Raw genomic sequence first — 27,721 nt, 5'->3', positions numbered from 1 at the left:
ATCAGAAAATATTCATGACTTGAAATTTTGCCAAGGGTGAGAAAGTTCATTGGTTTAAGAAAAAGTACACACACCATTGAGAAGAGGAAGGAAGTGGTATTCTCAAGTGCTTTATGGTCATTTTCAAAGATGCTTGGCATCACTAAATCCAACAATCTGATTTTATGGTGAGAAACAACTCCCTAAAAGTATTTAAATAGGTCTGCAGCCCCTTTTTTCCCTTTCATTTTTCTTTCTTTCTTTCTTTCCTTCCTTCCTTCCTTCCTTCCTTCTGTCCTTCCTTCTTTCCTTCCTCCCTCCCTCTCTCTCTCTTCCTTGCTTTCTTCTTTTCTCATATAATACATTCTGACTGCAGTTTTCCCTCCCTCCACTCCTTCTAGTCACAACATATATACACACATCCCCTCTCCCCCAGATCCATTCCTTTATCCCAGAGTTATCAACTGAACATAGCATAGCAAACTAAAGTAAGACTAGGAACAAACCATCATATCAAAGCTGAATAAGGAGACCCAGTTGGAGAAACTAGACCCAAGAGAAGGCAAAAGTATCAGAGACACACCCGACTACTATTGTTAAAAGTTCCACAAGGACATCAAACTATACAAACTATACAAACTATACAAACATAACATACATTCAGAGTGCCTTGTGCAGACCCATGAAGCCTCTTGAAAAGCCCAGTGATAGATTTTTCTTTTTCTTTTCTTTTTTTTTTTTTTTTTTTTTTTTTTTTTTGTGTGTGTGTGTGTGTGGTTTAGTGTTTCACGGGAATCTTATTTATAAAGGATGCTTTTGTTTGGTCTTACTTTGAGCTAAAACAATGCAAGAAGATTTTTCTCTTGAGCAATTTATGAAGCATAATTAGTGACAATTGTTTAAGTTTCATGGCTTGAATCAATTGATATCAGAACATGATGAACAATAAGCAAATACCTAATGTACAATTAAATTTTGTGGATTTAGGAAGCCACAATTATGCATAAGGCTGGGTGGATTCATACTCAAGAAAGGACAGTAGAGATTCAAAGCCATTGCCTTTGCCTAACAGGTGGCCCTATGCTAGCAAGGAATGAAAGTTACAGGAGAGTTGTGAAACATCTTTGTCAATACTGGAATTGTGCCATTAAGTAGCCATTGACAACAAACTGTACATTTATTGTCAGGGACCAGCCTCAACAAAATACGTCTCACCAGGGTAAAAGCATGGGGATTAGAAATATAAGAAAGAATATGAAGACACAAATGAAAATAATAAAATGGAGAAACATATAGGGCAGTATGAGGAGGGAATTCCCCTTACTACTGAAAATTTGCCATGTTTAATTCCCAGCTGTTTAAAATACCCTGACCCCAAAAGGTAGGAGTAAGATAAAAGACTACATTAACATGATACAAGGAAATGAACATACCAATTGAAAGCTGTGGGCTACTTTCAGAGTTAAACACTCTGTTGCTAGAACAAAACAAATCAAGTCACACTCACACCCTAGACCAAAACGTTCCCTAGGCAAATCACTCCCTGAGTGGAATCTAAAGTTATCTCCATAAAGAGAACTAGAACTTAGTTGGATTCTTAAACTTTTGTTTGAGGTAGGAACAGATATACTTCTCTCTTCAAGGTCTGGCAATTAACCACACCTGTTGACAACAGCCTTGAGAGAGAGCAGAGCTCTCTGATCAACAACTAGGTGGGACCTTTTTTGGGAAGAAGCGCAATAACCTTGAAGGAACTAGAGGCAAGTTCGAACTCTCTGACCTTTGGTCAATGTGTAAACAGGCTCACATTTTTGGGTCTTCACAATTTATGAGTTCTAGAAATTTAAGGGAGACTTATTTTAATAAGTAACTGTATCACAACAAAGCAAGCAAAGAGGTGTATGGTCAAGTATACACTTATTTGAGATTTTTATCTAAAGAACCGAAATAAGAAAAAGACAAACTGTAATACATCATCCTGGAAAGAAAGCTAGGAAGGTATAATTAAACTTCCAAAACTACTAAGTTATATTATTAATATTAGTAGTCTTCAAACTTTGAGAGTAAATCAATAAGAAAATATGACACACTAAAATTTGCCTTTAATGAAGTGTAGATTTTGAATTTTCATGGACAATGCATTAAACCATTTAGTTTCAATATATACAAAGAGTTAACATATATACAAAAAACTAAAAGGAAATGTGATAAAAGTCATATGCATTTTAAGAAAAAATAGTTAAGATGTGACATAACAAAGAAAGCGAACTGAGGGCACAAGTTCAACTCTAGGTAGGAGAATGTATGATTAGCATGCACAAATCACAAGGTGTGTAGCTAATCTCTCCATTTCTCCCAAAACAAACAAAACTTTTGAAATTGAAAAGTAAAAACTCCAGCACTGGCTAGGCCAAGGAAAGAAAGAGGATTACCAGACATTTGAGACCAGACTGGGCTACAGTGTAAGAACTATTCTTACAAGAGAAAGAAAGAAAGAAGGAAAGGAAGGAAGGAAGCAAATAAGAAGGATGGAAAAGAAGAAAGGAAGGAAGGAAGAAGGAAAGAAAGAAGAAAAGAAAGACTAGAAAAATAAAATCGTATATCTGAGTATTTGAACACACAGGAAAAAAAACTAACTTGAGGATCTCTTAATTGATGTTAGTCATGTTATAAAAAAGAAAATTTAAAAATAAAAATAAAACATCAAATATAAGCTATCTTAGATCCATCTATAACCTGCTCCCAATAAGATACACTTCATTAAGATTAATCACATTTGCTTAATGAAGGACCAGAGGAAAATGAAGTCAGTGGAAAAATATCTTTGGCTTAATGATAGAGATTTTCCCAAATTTAATGAAAATTAAAAACTCACATGTCTATGTTGTCTGACTAATGCAGAATTTGCTAAATTTCACAATGACTCACAACCTGGTAAGACTTAACATGTCAAGTAATGATTGAAACTGAGAAGAGCCAAGGTTAAAGAGCATTCTGGAAACAGTATGATCAAAATGACACATTCTGTACTGAGGTTATAATAAAATAATACCTACTTCATCATTAAGAGCCATGATGGCAAGAGGTCACAGGATAACATATTCAGGTGCTGAAGGAAAGGGCGTCATCCAAGAAATCTACACCCACAACATCCTCATAAAAAAATACAAGAGAAATTCAGCTATTTGCAGAAAAAAAAATTTTAAATTAAATTTAAATTTAAATTTAAAAACATAAGAAGTGTGTAGACTATCAATCAACAGAAAAGAATACCACTCACTGAGAGACAGTGTCCAAGGGAGAAACAGTAGGTAAAATGGGATGCATAAAAAATGTAGAGCATTAAACACATATAAATAACAACATTTCTATACTCTCATAACTCTTAATTTTTAACTAATTTAAATGAAAACTGTAGATAGAAAACTTTTATTTAAGATCCTGGTTGGTGATTAAAGTATAGGTACCACTGGGGAATCTGTGCAGAAATATCAGTAAATATCAGGAATATCAGGAAGGGGAAAGGAAATTGGAGGTATAGTCAATAAAAAGTTTCCATGTAATGCGAAATTGTTAATGCTAATTTTAACTGGATGTTCAGAAGATGAAATTTTAATTTTCAGCTCTAAGAAAACATAAAAATTGTGGAAGAAACTATGATAAAGCAATTTTAATCTTACATCAGTAAGCATATTTTTTTCTTTTTTTATTAAATTATATAATTTTGCAAATTTTTTCCTCCTCCCCTCCTCCCATTTCCTTTCCTCTCCCCTCTCCCTCTTGCCTCTCCCTCTCTAGTCCAAGGAGCAGTCAGGGTTCCCCGCCCTGTGGGAAGTCCAAGTTCCTCCCCTATCCATCCAGGTCTAGGAAGGTGAGGATCCAAACAGACTAGGTTCCCACAAAGCCAGTACATACAGTAGAATGAACACCCAGTGCCATTGTCCTTGGCTTTTGAGTCAGCTCTCCATGTAAGCCACGTTCAGAGAGTCTGGTTTGATCACATGCTTCATTAGTCCCAGTCCAGTTGGCCTTGGTGAGCTCCCATTAGATCAGTCCCATTGTCTCGGTGAATGGATGCACCCCACGGTCCTGATTTCCTTGCTAATGTTCTCCCTCCTTCTGCTCCTCATTTGGACTTTGGGAGCTCAGTCCAATGCTCCAATGTGGGTCTCTGTCTCTATCTCCATCCAATGTCAGATGAAGGTTAATATTCATCTTTTTGCATATTTTTAATAAAGGAAAACTTGGTTCCAAATATCAACTAGATAAATATTTCTACCTCTAATTTTCATATAATGGTTAATATAGAAAGTCACTAAATAAAATTAAATTATATCTCATACTATTTTATCAAGCAATTTTCTTCATTTAGTCATCATTTGTAATCCCTGTAAACTTCTGAATTGACATTTTCATGAAAATTCTACAGAGCTTGCTCACAGACAGTTGCTGACCTACAGAATAACTCCAGCAAGTAAAGTCAGGGATATCCTACCAATGTATTGCTCCTCAGTCTCAAGAAGTTGCTTCTTACTGCAACCTTCCGTACAACAGTATCTTTTCCAAAACCACTGTGATATTTCCTACAAGAAAAGGAGATATTTGTTTTGCCACAGGAATTAATCCAGAAAATTGAGTGCCTACTGTGTGTCAAGTAGAAATAGGGATGCATATATTATTATTTTCCTATTGCCAAAGGATTTAAGTTACAAACATAAAAGTTAAAAAAAATCACTTATTTGATTTTGTTACATACCTGGTGTGGTATCTATACACCTGTAATTTCATCTTCCAGGAGGCTGAACAGGACTGTCGTGAATTTGAGACTAGCCAGGGATGCATGATGAATTTTATGCCAGCCCAAACAACAAATGTGACCATGTCAACAATAATATTTCCAATTTATCTCCTCTTAAATTATCTTAATAATTCACCTACAGTTAAAAATATCCTTTAAAAGTAAATTTGGGCCATGCAGTGGTGGCTGAACAGTGTGGATCTTTAATTTTAGCACTGAGAAGGCAGAGGCATGTGGATCTCTGTGATTTTGAAGCCATCTTAGTCTAGAGTTCAGGAACAGCCAGGTCTTGAGAAAAAGAAAAATTCAATTTGGTCTGTCATAAATAGCTGCTAATAGTGCCTAACCCATAACATTGCTGTATTAGAGAATATTTTTGCATTATTTAGAATAAGAAACTTTTCGGAGTGTGATAAGGATACTGAAATCACAGTGTCATCCTGGATTGCAAGTTTGCTCAGTGCAATCAACAGGGTCCTATGTGAGAGGTAGGGAATGTGATGAAAGCAGCAGAGGTAAGCATAATTCAGGGGCAGAGTCAAGAAATGGGGGCATGTCTAAAAGCCAGAAAAAAACCCTGATGCTAGACTCTCCTCTGGAGAGTCCAGAAATAATGCACATTTGAATACATCTTGATTTTAGCCAAGTGAAACTAAGTTTTAATTTCTAATTCAAAGCTACAAAACAATTTATTTTGATTGAAAACATTAAGTGTGTGGTAATTTATACCAGAAGAAATAGCATATTAATCCCACTTTTCTTTGACTATAATCATCATTAGGAAAGTGTATAACTAGAGAGAATTTTAAAAAGTTATGACCAATCATAGAACATCACTAAGTGAATCTGCATATGTCTTGCAGAAGGCATACAGGCAATAATTTAATGTTCTTTATATTTATGGACCTTATCATTACCTTCTCTTCTCATCCCTACCAAATATATACATACTATTTCCTAAATACCCTCCCCCTTTCTTTTGCAATCTAGATCATATTTGTATATGTGTTTCTGAATGGGCTTATTTTGTCTGATATACACACTGTATATGTTCCTTCATTTCCTAAATTTTATTATTGGCCTAAGTATTTAAAAATAATATATATTTAATATGTATAGTACATATATTTATATCAGAATTTTGTGTTTGTTTCTATACCTTTTTGTAATATTTAGTTCTAAAGCTACTTTAATCATTAAAAACTGAATTACTTGCATTATTTTAGAGTAGTACTTTCAGAAGTTTATAACCTGATAGCATTAGGGAATGTTGTTTGTAGTAGTTTTTGAGGGCTGCCATTTTGAAAGTCCACAAACTGGGTAGCTTTATCCGAAGTGGTATTGCCAGCAACCCATGGATGCATCACCTCACTCTGCTTCTTTTGACATGGTCTTTTTTTTTTTTTTTTTTTTTTTGGAGTCAAATTTGCTACAAAGCTGTACTGACAAAGACAGAATAGCATTGGTACAAAAACTGTGTAGACCAACTACATGAAATAAAAGACCTACAAGTAAACTCACATAACTCTGGCCACATGATTTTTTTAAGAGGTCAAAAACAAAGTGGTAAAAGGGCAACCTATTCAATAAATGATGATGGCAAAACTAGATATTCATCTGCAGAAGACTATGTATTTCCGTATTTCCTACCGTACAGAAAAATCAATTCAAAGTAGCTTAAAGACATTAATTTAAAACCTGGAAATACTGAAATTTGTAGAGGAAAACATGGAGAAAATATGTATTGGAAAAGCTTGTTAAGGAAAATTTAATGGCACAGAAAATTGCCCCAAAATTTGGCAAAGAGTTTTTCATGGAATTATAAATGTCTATACAGTAAAATAAATTCGAATAAAGTGAATAGTTAACTTACAGAATGGGAAAATACCTTTGCCAGCTTTATGTTAGATAAGATGTTAATATCTAGAAGTATGGAAATCTAAAATAATTAAACATACACACCTAAAACAAAACAAAACTGAACAAAAACTCATAAAATTTTACGTATTAAACATGTCATCCATCATTAAAATACAAATTAAAACTTCTTTAAGATTTTAAGATTTTCATCCTACAATTCATAACCCCATAGAATCTAGACAACAAAGGGATTCTAAGGTAGGACATACAAGGCTCTAATCTACATGTGAAGAAGATATCCTGAATAAATTGGGAGTCTGAGGATCATGGCAGAGGATAGAAGTGGAGAGAGGAGGGAGGGAGGGAGGGGAGCAGAAAAAATATATAGCTCAATAAAAACAAAAAAATTAAAAATTATTTTAAGGTTTTGTCTGTAGTTGAGTTGTTGACCAAAGGGATCACATGAGAATCTTAAACAACCCAGGCTGTTACAAGGACTATAGCTTGTTCTCCAGGAACAGACAACAAGGTCCTATTGTTGAAAATAATACCTGCCCAAGTCATTAAATATAGAGAAGTCTAACTAGTGCCCACATAGAATTTTCACTGTCAAATTCTAGCAACTTTGGTACCGGAAAGTTACTGTCCACACTACCGAAAAAGAACCATAAACACCAAGCCATTCACAAACCCTTGTATATATATTGGTGTTCTGCCTGAAATATTTACTAGGACAATGTTGGAACATATTTTCTGGGAGCAAACCACCAATGTATTATTTCACTAAAAGCCCACAACACGTAACAGAACTCATACCTGACACTGCCTGAGTGACCAAGAACGAGAAACTAGATAATCCAGGAACCTACAGTAAAACCAAGTAATATTTGTCTTAAAAAGTGAAGTAATAAAATGATCTTAATAACATTCTGCTATGGTCGTAGATCAGTGTCTTGCTCACTCAGCATCAGAGAAGCTTCCTCCTGTAGCAGATGGGAACAAATACAGAAAACCACAGCTAGACATTATACAGAGAGTTAGAGCTTGGAACACTCAGGCCTAAATTGGATGTCTCAATATAATCCTTCCCCTTAAAGCTCTCAAAAATCCCATAGAAGAAGAGATGGACAGCATAAGAGGCAGAGGGTTTGGAGGACACCAAGAAAAAAAGTCCCTTTTAATCAACATGAGCAAAGATCATTTGAACTCACAGAGATTGAGGCAGCATGTACAGGGTCTCTGGGGATCTTCATCAGGTCCTCTACATATGCATTATGACTTCCAGTTTAACATTTTTTATGGGGTTCCAGATTGGTTGAAAAAATGGATTTCTGATTCTTGTGTCTTCTCTTAGACTCTTCCTTCTGTTTTGTCTGATTCTGATATGTTTATTTTGCTTTTCTCTTATTTAATTTTATTATTGTCACTTAGAAGCCTGGATGTCTTCTAATAAGAGACATAAAGAGAGTGGATCTTGATAGAAGGGGAGGTGGGTAGGAACTGGATAGGATATGGAAACTGTGATCAGGATTTATGTGAGAAAAAAACTGTTTTCAATAAAAGGGAGAAAAAATTTTGTTTCAATCAAGTCAGAATGTTTTTTTTTTTTATCAAAAAGACAAATGTTAACAGATTTGAGTGAGAATGTGGATAAAGACAAACCCATGATACACTCTTAGTTGAAGTGTCAACTGGTGGAGCGAATAAGAAGAACAATGTAAAGGTTACTAAAAATATAGCTACCATATGAGCCTGGTCCATCTACCATAAAACTATATTCTACTGCAGAGATACTAACAATACATGTTATTACTTTTCCATTTTCAGTAGCTAGGAAATAGAAACAACCTTCCATCTTTTGATTAATGGATAATGGAAACAAGTTCCATACATACAAGGGCATTTTACTCAACTGCAGATAAATGAAATATGTAGAAAAATGGATGAGATTTGGAAATATTTTATTAAGTGAGGTAGCCCAGACTTTTGAAGAAAAATATTGTATGTTTTCTTCCAAATGTTGATTATGCTAATTTTCTATATATTTGTATTCATGTGAGAGTAGGGACAAGAAGAGTCCAAGGGAATAGACAGGACCCAGGAGAGAAAGAATTAAGAAAAGTTGATGAAAAGCATTATAAAAAAAACACACGATATGAGAATGGAGAAGGGATTTATGGGGTGGAAAGATACATGTGATCATGAGAGCAAGAAGACAGATGAGAGAAGAGGTGGAGGAAAGAACCCAAAATATATAGAGAGAGCCATAAGGAAGCATACTACTCTATCCCAATTTAAAATAGAATTTCATTCAGACTGTGGAGTCTAACACAATGAATACATCTACCAAATAACTTCTGCACCTAAGGCTTAAGGAAAAATGGGAAAAAAAATGCAGAAAGGTTGTAGGTACCAGAGGATCAAGGAATACGCACTAAGACTGAGTCTGTCAGTAAAATCAGAAGCAACACCACAAAGTCTCACTAACGTTACTACCCCAACTTGAGTGGAAAAAGTGATAAAATAAATGGGGGAAAGACCACATGATAAAGCATCAGGCAACCATATGCAAAGAACTACAGGTAACTTAGGAATGCTGATAGCAGGAACAATACCTTTCCCTAGTGAAGAGTACATCTATTGGCTGTCAGCCAAATGGTGAGTTCTGAAAACCTGTATACAAGTAACATTACACAGACTGAGCAAGTTATATTAATGTATAGGAGTATATATGTATATAAATATATGTATAAGACAACAATTAATGAAAAGAGATGCCATAGATTTAACAAAAAAAGGAATGATAATGTGAGAGGATGGAAGGAGAAAGAGGAAGTGAGAAAGGATGTAATTATATTGTAATTTTAGAAAAAAAGAAAAACATAATTTTAAAGGTCAAATTTTAAGTATTCATAAAGTCCAAGTATGAAGAACATTATCTAAATTCACCATATCTGCTCAGCAATACTGGGGAGTCTGTTCTTTCTACTCAGGAACAACAGAAATACTCAGGCCAATACACATGCTTCTAATCCTTATTCATCTGTGGTACCAAATGATTCACAATAGAATACTCTTAGTTTCTTCCCTAGGCCATGTTTATTTCAAATCTTGCCTATCACTTTATATTAAATTCATAAATATCCATTTTATGACATTTCTTCAATGTGCTATTTTTTATTTTATTTTATTTTGTTTGTTTTTTTCAAGACCGGGTTTCTCTATGTAGCCCTGGCTATCCTGGAAAAAGCCCTGTAGACCAGGCTGGCCTAGATCTTTGAGATTCACCTGTCTTTCCCCTTGAGTGCTGACATTAAAGTGCCCAGCTCAATGTGCTAGTTTTGATGATATAGAACATTTTATATTTCACAATTTCTCATCTTTGCTATAAAATATAGCATATGCTCTTCCTTCTATCTCTACTTGGTAACTTTTAAATACTGTGGATTCTTTTACAAACTGAATATAAGGATGAAAACTGTCAACAAGGAAAGCAGTGTGTCAGACACAGGCACCGGAAGACATGGTTGGCAGCAAAAGCTATGCCTGAGTTTAGATTAAATAGGAGACAGTAAAAAGAGGTCCTAATTAACAGTCTATATGCAAGATTCTTAGACTTGTACATATATACTTTAGTGATACAGAAGTGTGCCGACAGAACAGCAGGCATGTGTCTGGTTAGGAGGAATCAGTCTAATTGATATTTGCAACTGAACTATGAGATTCTCAACTCTGTCTCAGTCATGTCTACAATATTAATAAAATGGATGCTTTTACAAAGCATGAAACTGAATATTTCTTTGTCATAAATACCAGAGGATAAAATATTTGTATTAAAAGTCTCCAGTGCAATGATGTAGTTGGAAAACTGAAACCCATTTTTGCAACTGATATTCTGTATTTAAACTCAAAGCTTCCCAAGATGTTTGATAATTTGTTCTCAGTTATGAACAATACAACAATGCATGCCAGATGTTTGAGAAAAAAAACCCTATTTTAAATATGAGTTTTGGCTGCATGGATATCTGGATACCATGCTAAAGCTGATGCCCATAGAGGCCAGATGATATAGAGCTGTAGTTATGAATGATTTTCAAACATCATATGGGTGATGGGAATTGAACTCAAGACCTTTGAAAGGACAATCTGGACTCATGTCCTGAGATATCTCTCCAGTCCTGAGAAACAACTATAACTTAGAAAACTAAAACTAGAATAAAGAAGCAAACAAATAAAAAAATGACAGCAAAATAAGCTAAGAAAGTCAAAGAAAATTATAAATTGGAAGAAGAGGAATCTTTTAAAAATATATTTAATAGAAGGCTAAATGAAGATAGCCAACCTGTAATATAAGAAAAACTAGACAAAGAAGAAAATCTCAGAGTTTTCAGCTCTCCGAAATACAAAGCCCAGTGGCCAAGGGGAAACAATACAAATTAATGGATGACAAATTTGCTGTCTTTCAGAAAATAATTAGAAGTGAGAAATAAAGAAAAGCTTCTCTAGATATGTGAAAATTTACAAAACTAGAAATATTTTATAAATGAATCAGTGAAAAATTTTCACTTTACTTCAAAGCAGTTTTTAATGACAAACTGTCAATATTCTACATAAGAAAGGAATCTGACAACTTTAGAATAGCTGGCACTAAGAAACTTATGCTCACAATGGCTGCTTTCTACAGAGGACTACAAGTTTGACTGTAACTGACAAGCCAGCTAGTGTTGGACAAACTTTCACCTTTTCTGTTGCTCCGCTTTCTCACCTCAGACTTCTAATCCTTTCAAACTGCCCATGATTTATTATTAAGTGCTCACTAAAGATGTGGGGGTGTATTTTCCTTTTCTGCTTTTCTCAGCCTCGCAGAAACAGCATACTTCTGTCATCTTATGGGCCCAGACTTTTCCAGTCCAACTGCACACTCCTACGTCTGCCAGTTCTGTCTTGTTTTAGCCGTGCTGTGCTGCTGCCAGTTGCTCAGTGGGACACCAAAGCGATCCTGAATGGACAGAAAAAAGTTGATAAATGATACATAGTGAAGTGCCACTTTGAAGTCCTCCAGTGTCACCAGAAATAACGGAGAGTAACCAACACAATGTGGGGAAGGGGGCTGGGCAGGTTTCCCTTAGAAAACAGTTGTGGGGGATGGAAAACCAGTCCTCAGGAGAGTATTGACAAAGAATGAAAATGATAGTGAAGGACAAAAAAATGTAGTGAGGCTCACTCAAATCCACATTTTACTTTCATTATTGCTTATTTCATTAATTCTAGGGTCCGTTATAAAGCTAGCATCACAGAAAGTAGTTTAGCGTGCACACCAGTGGTTTCAAACTCAGCAATCCACCTGTAAGTGGTTAGATGAAAGCATTGATAAATGCTCATTATGTTGACATTCATGCTCAGCACCATCCCCATCATTTCACCTGCAGTTTTATTTAGAAGTACACTTGACTACAGAGGAAAAGGGCAGAACACTTCATGGGAACCGTAATGAAATCTATCTTGCAATATCTGAATCCACTTGGTGAGAAATCTTTGAAGCAGAAGTGAAAGAACGTGATCTTTTCATAAGAAAACCGAAGAGCATCAGGTGCAAGCATATCTACCTACAGACCAAGGAGGAAATACACCTCATTAAGGAGAGCTTCTCAAGAGACTGCTTATTGGGATTTTCCACTCAGTACCAGAATCAATGTCAGAGCAAAGGAAGACCAAAGACCAAAGGAGAAAGATCAAATTCCTCTAACAGAGTCCTGGCGATTATCTATACAAGCATTGTCAAGACAAATAATAACTCTTGAAGAAAACTGAACACATCCACAAAGAAAAGCAATTGTGTGTGTGTGTGTGTGTGTGTGTGTGTGTGTGTGTGTTTGTGTGTGTGTTTGTAATTGTGGAGTTTTCTAAGATCTTTTTGCTGAGAGACTGTGATCATGTTTAACTGTCTAGGTCTAGTTAAGATACGAAATTGTATACTAGTTCTTAATACCATGTTTATTCTGAAAAAACAGATACTTTGATATCAAATTGCCTTTTATGATTTTTTTCAAACCTTTATCCAAATATTTTGGACAGAGTCCAAGTTCACCAATGGCACAAGATATATACTTTTCTTTCCACTCTTCAACTTACCAGGGATATGCCAGACATTCAGAATTTCATTCAAAGTTCATGTACTGATCATACAGAAGCATGTTAATGTGATAGAATCTGGTCTCTGAAAATATTGTTTATTGACTCATCATTCTGAGACAACTCACCACTCTTGGCAGATATCGTCAGATCAAGTGGAGTGCCCAGTCAGTTTATATAATGCTTTAACATACCAATATCATTTGGCCCTCGGGTTTTCTGAAATTTTTGGCTATGCAGATGTATGACAGAATTATTTCTATTTTAAGTCTTCTCTATGGTCATGATACATCCCCTAAATTCTCAGATAAATACTATGGATTGGGCCTTTTGCTCCATTAAAAAAATATGCATTGACTGAAATTTGATCGTAGCTACTCCTTACTGTCTCTTTATACCTCTTCCCTGGGATACCTCAACATGGTTTCCTCCCCAACTGATGTCCTATTCTTTTTTAATTGATAGTTCACTGACTCTGATTAGTGCTATTGACATTTCAATGTGTGAGACTGCATTCACTGGCACATGGCTGACCTACCAGTGTCCACATCTGCAACCAAAAGTGGTTCATAATTCTCTGAGTAGGCATCAATAGTTTCTAGGCTAGGAGTAAAATCTCAGGACCCCACCCCCACTCCATCCATGCTGGAATTCTAAGTTTGATATTTAGAATGTCCCTTATAGATAACCAATCACAGCTGTTACACTGTTATTACATGTGTATAATGGCTCTTTTATTCCCAGGGGCCAGTATTTCATAGGCCTCCCTGTGAGAGGTCCTTTTGTCTATGTGTTGATTTTATTGGTTAATGAATTAAAAAAAAACTGCTTTGGACATATAGTAGGGCAGAGCTTAGATAGATGAGAAAGACAGAGATGAATGCTGGGAAAAAGAAGGGTGGAGTCAGAGAGAAGTCATGGAGCCACCACTGGAGATAGACGTGCTGAAACTTTGCTGATAGGCCACAACCTCATGGTGATGCACAGATTCATAGAGATGGGTTAAACTAAGATGTAAGGGTTAGCCAATAAGAAACAAGAGCTAATGGGCCAAGCAGTGATTTAGTTGATACAGTTTCTGTGTGATTATTTTGGGTCTAAGCTAGCCAGGTGGCCGGGAACCAACAAACAGTCCTCCATGCTACACTTTCCCGATCCTATGCTGTCACGATCTTTACCACTTTTTCTATGATGTTTTTTGAGCTTGAGTGGGAGAAAAAATGAACTCTAAGTACACATTTTTAATTAACCAATACTCATTGGAAAAGAAACTTCTCTGACCAAGCTGGGAGCATCCCAGGTCTATGAATGTAAACATTGATATATAAAGGGTAGTTTGATAGCATGACCTTTAGAAAAAAAGTAAGTTCTCTTAATCCCAGGCCCATAATCTTTCTACTCATGGGCTGTTGATATATCTCTCTTTCCAGGCATGAAATACCTTCAATGGCATAGCCCTCAAGTCCGACACTGTGTAAAAGAATACATGTAATTTTCTTTCTCTACAGCAACCTCAATAGTGTTGTACTATGCTAACTAGGCAGCAGGTATACATTCCCTGACCAATTTGAGAGAGACATCTATGTCATAAAATAAAAGTTTGTGATGCTTTCATTTATGATTTTGAGTATCTTGTTATACTGGGCAATCAAGATCAATGGTCATAGGCTGTGGGTTTTTTTTGTTTTTGTTTTTTTTTTTTTTTTTGGAGTACATTTGGGGCCTCCATGGCCAATCGCTTTAAGAGAAAAATTCTATGTTGACACTGTTACTATTTTTGTACGCATTATAAAATCAAAGCAGGGGATCTTTTTGCTGACTTGCCACCTTCATTCCCATCACTTCTTTATTACTTATTACTGTATCCCTGGAATTCACTGTCTTTTGTTAAAGTTGTAGTCTTCTTAAATGAACTGATAATTTTCTGCATGATTGTCTTCTCCAGTTATGTCTTTAACCATAATCTTACTTTAATGCAGGAACATTTTTTAGATATCTTTGTGCTTAGGGCAGAATAAGTAAGTATAGTATAGTAGGAGCAAGATAAAGTTAAATAATGCCTTGGGTGAGCGATGGGGAAACAAATAGCATAAGCAGAGATCAAGACTTGTGAATGCTATGTCTTAGTGTAAATGAGCAGTCGATAAATAGAATATTTCACTGTTGGGGATATCTGATCACGTTGTAAACTCCAAGTTTGCATTTGTATAAATTAAATACAATGAACCTTGGGTCAGGATGCTGTGTTAGCAAGTAGTCGACAGAAAGTGTTCATAGAACATCAGAGGGCATCTGGAGGAGATAGAGAGACAGAGGAAGTAAGAGGGTGGGGTTTGGAGTGGCACAGGTTTTTTCTGGTTTGGGTTTTCTGTGGATGCCAGTAAAAAGAGAGGGTTAGCTGCTTGCTTCTTAGCCTCTCTGAGCTCACAGGTTTTTCACCCCAGCCTTTAAGTTTCAATTCTTTTTCATAAATAGAATTAAAGAGTTTTAGTTAAAGCTAGCTATAGTAACCACAACAGAATCCATGCCTTCAGGAGCAGAATTACTGCCAGTCAGTGGTCTGAATGACCAAGCCAAAGCTAGAGAAGAAGCTGGGTAAAGGTGGAGTTGTAATTGGTGGCGAGAATAGCAGTGGATTAGGGAACAGCCTCTCTGTGGAAGTTAAAACATTACATTGTCAGTATGAAGGATTGTCACCCAAGTGCCTGGAGGTAAGAAATGTCTAGAGAAGCCATAATATTATAGTTTCTACCAACACATTTTGACCTCTATTTCTATTTTAAAAACAATATATACATCAAGCCCCAAAAATCAGTAAATCTTTTTTATTTAATTTTTTGAATACATTAGGCTTAGTGTTTAGCCAATTTGATATCTTTATAGTATCTATCTCCTGGTTATCATAAAATATCCAAAACTAAGTAAATTTTGGAATCTGTTTACAATTTAGTGTCTAAGTAATGATAGAACAGGACTCCAATGGCACAGGAAGTTGTGCTCCCAAAATAAAATTATGTAATTTAAAGTTTTGCATAACAAAAGAAACTCTCAACACAGCAAACACCCTACAGATTGGGAGATATTGTCACCAGACATATGTTAGACAAGAGGTTGATATGCCAAACATATAAAAAACTGAAAAGATTTTACACCCAAACAGCAAATTATCAATCCGTAAATGGGCTAATAAATGCATAGTTCCCAAATAAAACATAAATCACAACAAATATATTAATTATGCTCAACAGAATTAGCCATAACAAAAATGTCATTAAAACTATTCCAGTCCGGATGCCTAATATTATACTTCTCTGTTCTCTTGAGCTGTCTGGATCAAGAAAACGAATATCTTTAATCCCTTAGTTTATTGTACCTCTTTTCTCATGTTAGATGGACATTAGCTTCCTTTGGGCACAACTGTAGTTTTATTCTGTTTTCGTTTGAATACATTTTATGTTGTTATACTTCTTTCTTTTTATTAGAAATGTAAATTTGTCTTGGCATTATAAATATCAGCTTGTTGTCTCCTCAAAAAGTTACAAGCTTAGCCAGGTGGTGGTGGTGCACGCCTTTAATCCCAGCACTCAGGAGGCAGATCTCTGTGAGTTCGAGGTCAGCCTGGTCTACAAGAGCTAGTTCCAGGACAGGCTCTAAAGCCACAGAGAAACCCTGTCTCGAAAAATCAAAAAAAAAGTTACAAGCTTGATCAAGAGTTAGATGACTATATTGTTATTGATCCACACCTTGAACAATCAGTAAGTGTATCACAGATATGTGGTCACACCTACAGTCATGTTAGTGCTGTTTACAAGAGCTAAATCATGTACAACAACGCACCCTTCAACAGAATAATAGATAAAGAAAAATGCGTTATATATGTAAAGGAGTCTTACTCAAACAAAGAGAAGAGTCAAGTGCTATCTCAAAAAAATAACATTGACCTGGGAATACATATATTAATAAATTAAGGCTTGTAATTAACCAAAATTTTAATTAGGGATTAATTTAAATTTTTTTACTTTATTTGATCATTTAAACTGTACTACTGACTTAATTTAATAATCAAATCTCTAACTTTCCCAGTGGAAGCTACTTCAGCCAGACGTTGCATTTTGTCAGACACCTAGCACTCCCTTAGAACTCCATTTTAATACAAAGATTTTAAATCACCTATTATTTTATTTGTCTAATTCTAAAGTCAGGGTTCTAAGTTCTTTGGGCTCTTTTCATTAGACAATGACATGCAGAAATGATCATTAATCGTTCTGTTTTCAAAGGAGTGTCACTATTCTTAAGTGTTTGTCATATCAATGGTTAGGGAAATGTGTGTATGTGTGTATGACTTATACACGCACTTCTATCTATATACATACAAGTGTGTATACATAGTCATTCTCTACCTAACACAGATCACTGATCTTTCTCGGAAGGCAAAACTGTATAGTCATTAGTCAGACTTCAATTGTTTGAACCATGTTTCCCTCTGTGCAGATATCCTAGTTAATATACTTCTTTGGGTTGACTGTCTTGAACTTGATCACTGGGTTGACTGCACTTTCTCATTCTCTTTCCAGAGTCCTCATTTTTTTACCCCCTTGCAAAAGAACTTTTAGAATCAAGTCACCTGCAAGGAATACCAATAAAAAGAGAAAAAAAAATGAAAGATTTCAAAATTGTATTTCATATTTCATAAATATATATGCTATCCTAAATTCACACACATATATTTTCTACTAAAATAGAAATATACTCATTTGCTACTCTGCCTTTTAACATAGTGCAAATTCTTTTTAATTTTTTTTATTTTTTTTTCTTAAAATATTTGATTAAATGTTGCTTATTGCTTGTGGCACATATTTCTTTGCTTCAAGCAGGGTTTAAAACAAGTTCCGTAATTCCAATTCCTGATTCCAATTATAAAAATATCTCCTTGCATGACCCATTTGAGTCAAATCCAGGAATATTCAATGAGAGTGTGCTAAAACAGATCCTGCGTACAGGACAAGTGTGTTTGGATATATACTGTTTTAAATCCAAAATGCTATACCTTATTTACAATTAAACAGATGTCATAATAATATAATCGTCTCACTAATATACAAAAATATTTCTATATATAGAGATTTTGATATAATCAGATATACAAATTGTATTTGTATTGTGCTGTTTGCCATCTGTGAATGCACTTAATAACTTGTGTGTTCTGCATACATAAATGCAGACATTTAATACACATATTACTATGCATGAATTTTTGAAAGTATTAATTTACATTACAGTTTGAACTGGGTCATAAAATCTTGATCCCTTTCTTTGAGAAGCACGACAGTTTCTTTAATTTTTGTTCATATAGCTACCTTACAAATATAAAGGGATGAAGCAATGGAAACAGCAGCTTCCATAATGAGCCATCCTTCAAAATTCAAATCATTACTGAGAGCAAATTTGGAAAAATATTAACATCAAAGTCTAAATTCCATTAACAAGACTTAAGAAAAAAAAGCTTTTTATTATTTACTAAAGACAATTTTAATGCCCAAGGTAAAGAATGGTAACGTTTGGCTAATGAATATGTTTCGTATCAGTTGCTTTGAGAAAGAAGGAAGGGTAAAGGAGGTCAATGGGAAAGTGCTCTCATTTGCTGATAACCAGCATGGTACCTGTGAATGTTTCTTCTGAATTACCATACTTTAAAACTGTACATTCTAGACTCGAAGTGAGAAGCATGGCAGAATAAGAGGTTGTTAATATTTTGAACAATGTATGTATGTGTGTGTGTGTGTGTGTGTGTGTGTGTGTGTATGTATATATATATATATATATATATATATATATATATATATAATTTAATTTCTCAGGCAAGAATAATTGAGAAGTAGCAATTGAAGCATTGCATTCAAAAGCCGTAATTGCAGCAAAATCAATTAGACAGCTTTTCTTGTTCACATTTGAAACTTTGACATCACACATCCCGTTTATTTGCTTCTGGCCTAATAACCTTCTGCATGCTGGGAAAAAATCTTTGTTCTCTGATAGAAGTAATAAAGCTGTCTGCACGATTCTCTCTTGTGAGACATGGAGTGTTCCTATTTTATTTAATCTATTGGTGTGCAGCCTTTTCAAAGTAAATACTTCACAAATGCTGAACAGAGAAAGGCATGCAAGGGGACTTGCCCGAGGAGTGTAAAAATTAAAAAGAGCCCTGTGAAGAAATAATGATGGCTCTATAACAAATTAAATAAATACAAACCCCGGGTCAAGCGGGCCTTGACTCTCAGTTGCTGCTGGAGTGCGAAGTGCTTCATATTCTCCCAGCCCCCTGCTCCATTCACTTGCTCCTGTTGAATAGAAAGCATCTAGAAAATGAAGAGATCTAAATGCCAGCAGGAGCTGAGCTGCATTCTTCCAGGCATGTCCTGAGCCTAGTCACCCAGAACAACTTGTGATCCCTAGACAAAGCTGCACACAGCAGGTGGCCATATCAAGAAATTTTCCTCCTGGAATTAGATATTATCCCAGGAATCACTACTGAGTCAAACATAATGCCTCATCCTGCTGGGTCAAGTAGGATTCCATTTCAATTTCTTTACACAACGATGCGTTTCATCTTGTCTGCGTACAATGACAGTGCTCAGGCATGAAGTAAATTGAAGTGCCTGAAAGGCAGAATTGTCCCTTGAACCTGCAGCATTCCCAAGCCCAGAAACACACATTGTCAAGGGAGTTCCAGATAAGCAGGGTCTTCAGTAAGTATTTGTGCTGCCCGGTTTCCTTTAATCATACTCCCTTTTGTAAAACGGATTTTCGAGGGAAAAGATAAATCATTGCAGAAGGGAGAAAAAAGGTCATTTTCAAAAGCTTAAGAGGTTCATTTTGTGTGGTTTTCCAAGGTGAAAAAGATAATTCAGAGGAGTGAAAGTCTTTTGGGATCAGCTTAATTCATCCTTCATATTACCAATGAAAACTATTGAAATAAGCTTGAATGAGGTTTCTCATACGAATGTTCCTATAGATAGGAAGTGATGATTCTTTTGTTTGTTTGCCAGCATAGTAGCCAGACTCCAGCAAATGAAATTTGGGGATGACAACAAGATTTTCTACTTTCTTATCTGAAAGCATATGAGTTTTTTGGGTTGTTTGACGGATATACTTCAACATATTTATCACTAATATATTTCCACCTTTAGAACTTAGAGCTAGCATCAGCGTGGCTGTGCGGCCATACCAAAGACTATTTCCCACTTTGACTCCCTGATTATCAGGTTATGTTTGAGCTTTTTAGACTTAAAGACATGTGGCAACGTCTGAAAACTAGCATTTTATATTTATTTTACCGAAATTTTTTTCTTGAGTAGCCAGAAGTTCAGAATCTTGAAATACATTCCACCAGTAAGAATAATTCTCCTGAACGTAATTCTTGAATGAGTTGCAACATAACTAAGAATTATTTTCGCTTAACGATATTCAATATTTAAAAACAATTACTATGCCAGAGTCACTAAAACAAAGGGGCTGAAATGGTGCATCCAGCAGCTCGTTATAGGTGCAGGCTTCATGTGACAGTTTTACCTTTGCTTTCTTTGGTTAAAAGATATATTTTCACCCTTGTAGAAGATGTTTTAGGATGAAAAGGCGAATGTCTTTCGCATCATTAAGGAAAATAAGAACTTTTATCCTGTCGCTTTGTTTTGGAAGTTGATATCCAACAGTGATCTTCACACTAGTATGTAGGCTAATACAAAATAAAAGAATGCTACCTACCTGATGCCTCATATTAGAGTTGCTCTCTTCCAGACTGTAGAAAGTATCTGATTGTGTGTGTCAAAGTATGACTTCCTCTAATTCCATAAATTTATTATAACCAGAAAAAGCAATGCCTAGCTTTGTCCAGTTATGACATAAAGTTAAAACAGAGTATTCCAAGGAATTTGTAAAAGAGAAACAGCTGTTGTATGAAAGAGAAACAATTATTATATAAGACTCACCTAAAAACGGTCAATTTGAAATAATTCAGCATATTTAAAAGAAATAATTATGTGCACTTAGAAATTATATTGAAAAATATGAGCAAAATATTATGTGATTATAATGTTGTTCATTCTTATTGCCATTAAAGCTTTTCATTATTAATTGTATTAATAAAAATGCCTGCATTATCTCTTAAAACTATGTTCTGGGGGAGCTATATTTCCCAGATGAATGTCCAGATGTCTATCACACTAGGAAAACACAAGATATTTTAATAATTTTTTTTTACTTTTCCCATAATGTTTATGCTCCTTCAACTTGTCCAATATCAATATTCTAATGATGCATTCGTATTTTCTCATGATAAACATCTCAAAATTATAGCTCTTATTAAATATTTTAAATAGACATAGTTACTTTTATCCTGAGTTTACTAACTGAATCAGCAATTTGTTTATATTTAATAATATAAATAATATATAAATCACATAATAATAATAAAAATTTTCACATCATGTTCTAGAATTTAATTTAAACTTCTAAATATATTTATGTAATAATTTTTGTTACAATAAAAATTTCCTCTGGGGTTCTTCATTAGTATCACAGTCACTGAAGAAGTTCTTTCAAGTGGAATATTTCAAGTCACTGAGGGGTTTTTGTCAGTTTTAATGTAAGACTATTCATTAACAGTATAAGAATCTGTGCTTACATACTCTTGGTGAACCACATAAAAACCTCCAAGAAAAATATTTTTAGTGGCACCATTTCATAAGAAAATTTTCAAATGGAACTAACTCTTAGTTTCTACTTTCCTATCAAATTCTCAGCATATCCCAGTGTAGATTATACTAGACTAGAACTCACTCTGTACCCTCCTGGTCCTAATAATCACCCTCTTCTGGTTCCTTGAGTGTTGAGATTACTGGTGGATACCAGTCTGCATGGCTTAAATCTTTTAAAAATTTTAAGATATAAAACTATTATGCAGAAATAGTTGCTTATTTTAAAGTTGTAAACATATGTGTAAATATTTTTGCGCTATAATCCTGTGTAAAGATTTGGGAAAATGAAATATATAAAGATGGCAAGGGGCTAAGATAAGATGCAGGGGCTGAAAGCTATATCTTGGAACTAGTGGATCACATTGACATAAATATCGCCAGCCAAAAGCAAGGCCATGGCTAACCACAGAAAGTTAAGCAGATCAGATCTACTTTGTGTCTGCAAGGCATTAGGGTCACATTCTTAGCAAACTGAAATTGGGGACTTTAATGACTTCTTTTTTCCAACAGTCTTCTATGTCCACTTTCTCAACGAAGTTAAACTTCTCTGAGATCTCTAACTTCCCTTAGAGACTCTGTATGAAGCATATTTAAGTGAAAGGGATTCCCAATGAGGAGCTTATCCTCTCTCAGAAGATGTAAGTTTTGAATCAGAGGTGGCAAGCATCTCCATCTTCAAATGAGTGCCCCTGTGACTGCTGGTCACAGTTGCACTGTGTATCTTCACTTTACTATTAACATCTCTTAGTTATTAAAAGGAGCATCTTAATAGCTGACGAGAACACCTGGGCACACCTGGAGACAGTGAAGCATTGTACTGTACATAAAGGCTCATCGTTCCCTTAAACACAAGCACCAGTCAACTGTCAGTCAGGTCAGCGATGAAAGAGTTGAAGCCAAACCCACAGATGGATTCTGTAATATATTCTGTGCTTTCTATCACTTTGTGTTCTGAAGATTATTTTGCTTATAGAGTCAGTTCCCAAATTGCTTCAGATATACAATTCAAGAGACAATATTTACCCCACATGGACAAAAAAAAAAAACCCAAAACCCAAAATAAATACCAAAATATGTTTTTAAAAGAAGACAAAAGTAAAGCTGAAAAATATTTTAGATAGTGGCTAAAGACATGAGGGAAGAACTAAACTTTAAAATATATGGAATGTGCTGAAAGGTGGGATGCTCATCTCTAAAAGACAAAAGGAAGATACTGATTTATAATACCAAGGTAAATAACAATAATACAGACTATGAAAGCTGTATTGACTTTCTTGTAACTCAGCTTAATTAAACACTTTTTTTTTGACAGCAATAGTTAGGACTATAGCAAATAACTTCATAAAGAATTGTCTCAGAGTCTTAATCAAAAATAAGAGAAGAGCAAAAAATTAAATAAATAAAACTTCCAGGTCTGGATAAAGAAAAGGTAAATAGTACCAAGAAATGAAGGCAGCAAACAATTGGTATTCAAAATTTGTTTCCATCACGAAGACAATTATAAGACAGCCTGGAAGCAATAATGAAGCAAAACATGTACTACCCTGCTTAGATGGGCATTTGTGGATGAATGATTATGGCCAATGGGGGATCACAGGCTATTAAATTGGCTATCCTTGATTAATAAAAGTGCTGAATCATTTTCTTTTCGTAACCAGGTTTTAAAGTTAAAACTAAAAATAAATCTGTTAGCATAGTATAGGAAAAAGTCAACTGATGTGTTAGTGCAATAAATACTGAGGGAATAATTCTCAGACACTGAAGCAGTCAGTGTAAACTATGATAGCTGACATTGTAGATACAGGATGACATTATTTCTTATCATGTTTCCAGACAAAATTTGCAGTGAGGTAATTACTAAGAAAAATATGGTGTTGATTAAAAAGCATTACAGAAAGGAGAAAAAGTTCCTGCTGTGTAGAATACAACTTCCCAAGTGAGTCTGAGTACAAAGGTTGCCAGGTAGTTTGTTATATCAAAGCTTACAGTGGTTTAATAATTGATGAGAAATACTTGAAGGTAATGAAGCTGAAAGAAAAGATGGCAACTGGGGATATTGCATATGTACATACATTTTGTGATGTTGAGATTTTCCATAAGACGAAACATCTCTTTTTTTTGTTGTTTTTGGGGTTTTTTTTGGTTTTTGGTTTTGGTTTTGGTTTTATTTGTGTGTGTGTGTGTGTGTGTGTGTGTGTGTGTGTGTGTGTGTGTATGTGTGTGTGTGTGTGTGGTCCCAAGACTTTGAAACACCTAGAGTCTGCTGACATGAGTAAAAGGAAAATTGACAAGAAAGTTAACGTAAACCCAAGACTGAAAAAACAAAACAAAAAACCAAAATCATGAGTTCTTCCTATGGCCTCAGAGTGAGGAACAGTAATCTTGGAAAGAGCTCTGAAAATGCACTGATAATGGCATGAAGGAAATTTCAGAATTGAATCAAATAGATGTAGTTCAATGGGAAGGCACTCTGATCACATCACGACTCTAAGACCAAGAATATTGTTGTAACTTATTTCAACTTTTCTCCAATGAGATCTTCAAACTGGCAACCTATTTCTTCTTTTCAACTCAAGTCAATGAATAATTATCGAGGTCTTAAAGTTGATACCAAATAAGTGTCAAGCTTACTTGGATGAGAAGACACAGACTTTTCTACTGAAAGTCTTCCCTATCAACTAATCAATTTAACAGTTGTTGAATGAAAGATAGTAACCAGGTCATGCAAGGGGGTGGGATTTAAGAAGCAGCGTAAATCATGGGCTATGAATTTGGAGATGAAGGTATTAGGAATGGCAAAATTCTCTTCAAAGAAATGTTATGAACTCAAAGAATGAATGGAATTTCACTATACAGAAAAGGCAGGTAAATGGAAGGCCATGAGAAAGCACATAGTGAACGGACATACCCGTGCGGCTGTGGTCTTCTAGAAATGATTTAATAGTCACCGGCATCACCACCGGCCGATAATGAGGTATGGGTCATTGTTATGAAGAAGCACCATGGTACCAGTAAAAGCATATGATGAAACAAAGTACAACCCTTTTTCTGTTAGTAACATCAGTAAACAAGACAACTGATACACTTCTTCCTTTGCATACAATCCTCCCTCCTGTATCAAGTTTTAGTTAGTGCTTATTTCCTTGAAAACCATACCAGAAAATGAGCAGTCACTGATTACATTTTTCTTTTCCTTTTCTACACCTCTTAGATATTGGAAACTTGACCATTTATGTCAAAATACAAAAACAATAAACTCCTAACTAGTTTTTAATTTCATTCAGTAACTCCTCCACATCAGTTCAAAAAGTTTACTGATTCTGTCGTTTTTTGTTTTGTTTTGTTTTGTTTTTGTTTTTATTTTTTTTTCTGAATCCCTAAAATGGGTCTTCATAATTACAGACTGGAGGTTTATTTATTTTATTTACTTTTTATTTTAGTATTTATTTTACTTTATTGGTTTTCCTACATTCCTTATCAATCTTTCTAAACCATCATTTTAGAATGTTTCTAGGTACATCTAAGTTCTAAAGTCATGAACTGAATAACAAAAGGCTTGATATACCCTTTAAGGTGACTACTGTTCTATATAGAAGCTCTGTCTCTGAAATATTATTATGCCATTAATAATTAATAATATTAATATAATCAATGTTACTCTAAAATTTTTAAAAATTGGTTTTTATATCTTACAATGACTGACATCCGTAGAGTTTAAATATCCTCTTTTCATTAGTTGACTACCAGAATCCAGAGTTCATTACAAACACAATGCTCACTTTTAATACTGAAGTTTTAGATAGAAAGTTTTACAGAGAACATGTTAAAGAAATTACTTCATTGCTATCCTGGTTTTCAAATTTGACTTTATTTATGAAGTCCACCTTAACAAAACTGACAAAGGTTCTACCCCTTGGCTCTATTTCATGAAATGAAGGATGTCGTGCAGAATATAGACGACCCATGATTTTTACATAGCGTGTGATCTATTTGAAACACAGAGTGTAAAGTCTCTCATTAACTAAATTGGAGGAAAAGAAGAAATGTCCACAATTCCTAATTTATGGAGGGACAACCGCACAAACCCCGAGGGAACTGTTATTCACACTGCTTGTTGTGTCAAGCCTTGCTCCTGCTAGTGAACAGCATGCACTTTTATGTGAAGAAAGAGTGGGCAGTCTAAGAATAGGATCTGGGCGACTTTAAATGTATGATTTAAAACTTCTAAAAAGTTCTTGTCGGTTCTTCTTTTCTTCATATCTATAGAATATTTTAATTTAGTAAGCTTCCTCTAGAATCTTTTATTTTTTATATTTTTTATTACTTTATAAATATTACTCATCAAAATTCCCACTTCCTTCCCTTCTCCCACTTCCCTCCTACTCCCCTCCACCCCCCTCCAGTCCTAAGAGGGGCAAGGCACCCTGCCCCAGTGGGAAGTCCAAGCCCTCCTCCCCCACATCCAGGCTTAGAAAGGTATGCATCCAAAGAGAATAGGATCCCAAAAGCCAGTACATGCATTAGAGACAAATCCCAGTGACATTATTATTGGCCCCTCAGTCTACCCCAATTGTCAACCACATTCAGAGGGTCCAGTTTCACCCTATGCTCATTCATTCCCAGTCCAGCTGGAGTTGGTGAGCTCCCATTAGCTCAGGCACACTGTCTCAGTGGGTGAACCATCCTAATAAATAACCCAGGTTCAGTTTCCAGTACCCACATGACAGCTCACAACTGTCTGTAACTCTAGTTCTAGGGGATCTGACACCCACATACATGCAGGCAAAACACGAATGCAAATGAAATAAAATAAATATTTTCCAAAATGTTCTTTTGTATTGGCAAAGTTTTAATATTTTTTGTGGCATCACATTCAAGAGAATTAAAACAGAAGATAATACCACACAGATCCAAGTATTGCAAGCAATTCGTTCTCATTTTATAAATATTTTATTTTCTTACTATGCATTATTATTTGCAAATGTATCACCTCTTCTTTTTTATTTGAAATCTCTGAGGTCACTGACTTCAAAAGCAAATAAAGATGTAGATTATATTACAGGTGAGGATTTAATTCAAGAAAAAGAGAAAGATGATTGGTAAACATCATCATACTTTAAGATATTTGCTAAGGAATTACAAGATTTTTTGGTATAGGACACCAAACACAATCATTCTTTGCCCTCATTATTGCAAGTGATATAACCAATTTCATGTCATATAACAAAAGGTGTCTTATAGAATATCAAAGTACCTTCCTAGAGTGTATGCAAAGAAATCGGAAGGAATACGGTAATATGGGAGATGAAATTAAAGAAATCTACTCACTCACCACACTATACGGATAGAGCTTCTGTACTTTTCGAAGGATTCAAAATTACCAGAGTTTACATTAAAAACCTTGAGCAGTCAATCATGACTGTTGTAATATCTTTCAATATTAAAATACATTTTCATGCTTTATTACGAAAGTAAACCTAAAAGAATCTTTGAAAAAACCTTAGTTTGTGGAGGACTTCTGTATTAATATAAAAGGGAAGCAGGAGACGACTTAACAGATAATGTAAGACAATTCATACATAACCTGTTTTTGCCTGAAAATGTTTGCAGAACACAAGAGAGGCCACTTCTAGAATTTCACATATTTGTTTTTCTAAAACTATATTTTTACAAGACATATGGGTGCACAATGGTAGAGTGTAGCCCAAAATTAATATGATCATAAATATGGCATGTGTCTTCTCGAAAAAATATGTTATTCTCATCCATGTCAGCTAAGAACAACAGTAGGGAAAAAATCATTTTCCACTAAAATTTTCAATAATAAAAATTACGTTGGCTGGGTGTAGAAATAATTAGTAAATAGTTTTACTTTATTTCGGAACAAGAACTAAATTCTTTTTTATCATTTATAAAGAGAAAAGATTCTGAGGTATCATCCAAGGCTGAACGCAATGCAAACCTTTCTTCAGAGAGGTGAGTAGAGTTTAAAGCTCTTTGATCCTTGTTAACAGCAAACTGCGTGCACAAGACCTGTTTCTATTCTATGCTCCTCTTGCAGTCATGTCTCAGGCACGTGCACACGCACCACGCTCACCTAAAACCAAACAGTTGCTGTTTCTACTTGAACCGATTAAGATATATTTTTAAAATTAGGCTTTGGGCTTTGGAAATGGCACCCGGAATGATAAAGTGACAT

The sequence above is a fragment of the Arvicola amphibius genome, chromosome 11 (genome assembly GCF_903992535.2).
Source record: "Arvicola amphibius chromosome 11, mArvAmp1.2, whole genome shotgun sequence".
Taxonomy (NCBI): domain Eukaryota; kingdom Metazoa; phylum Chordata; class Mammalia; order Rodentia; family Cricetidae; genus Arvicola; species Arvicola amphibius.
The sequence above is the reverse complement of the archived record's forward strand: the minus strand, read 5'-3'. Positions refer to the sequence as shown.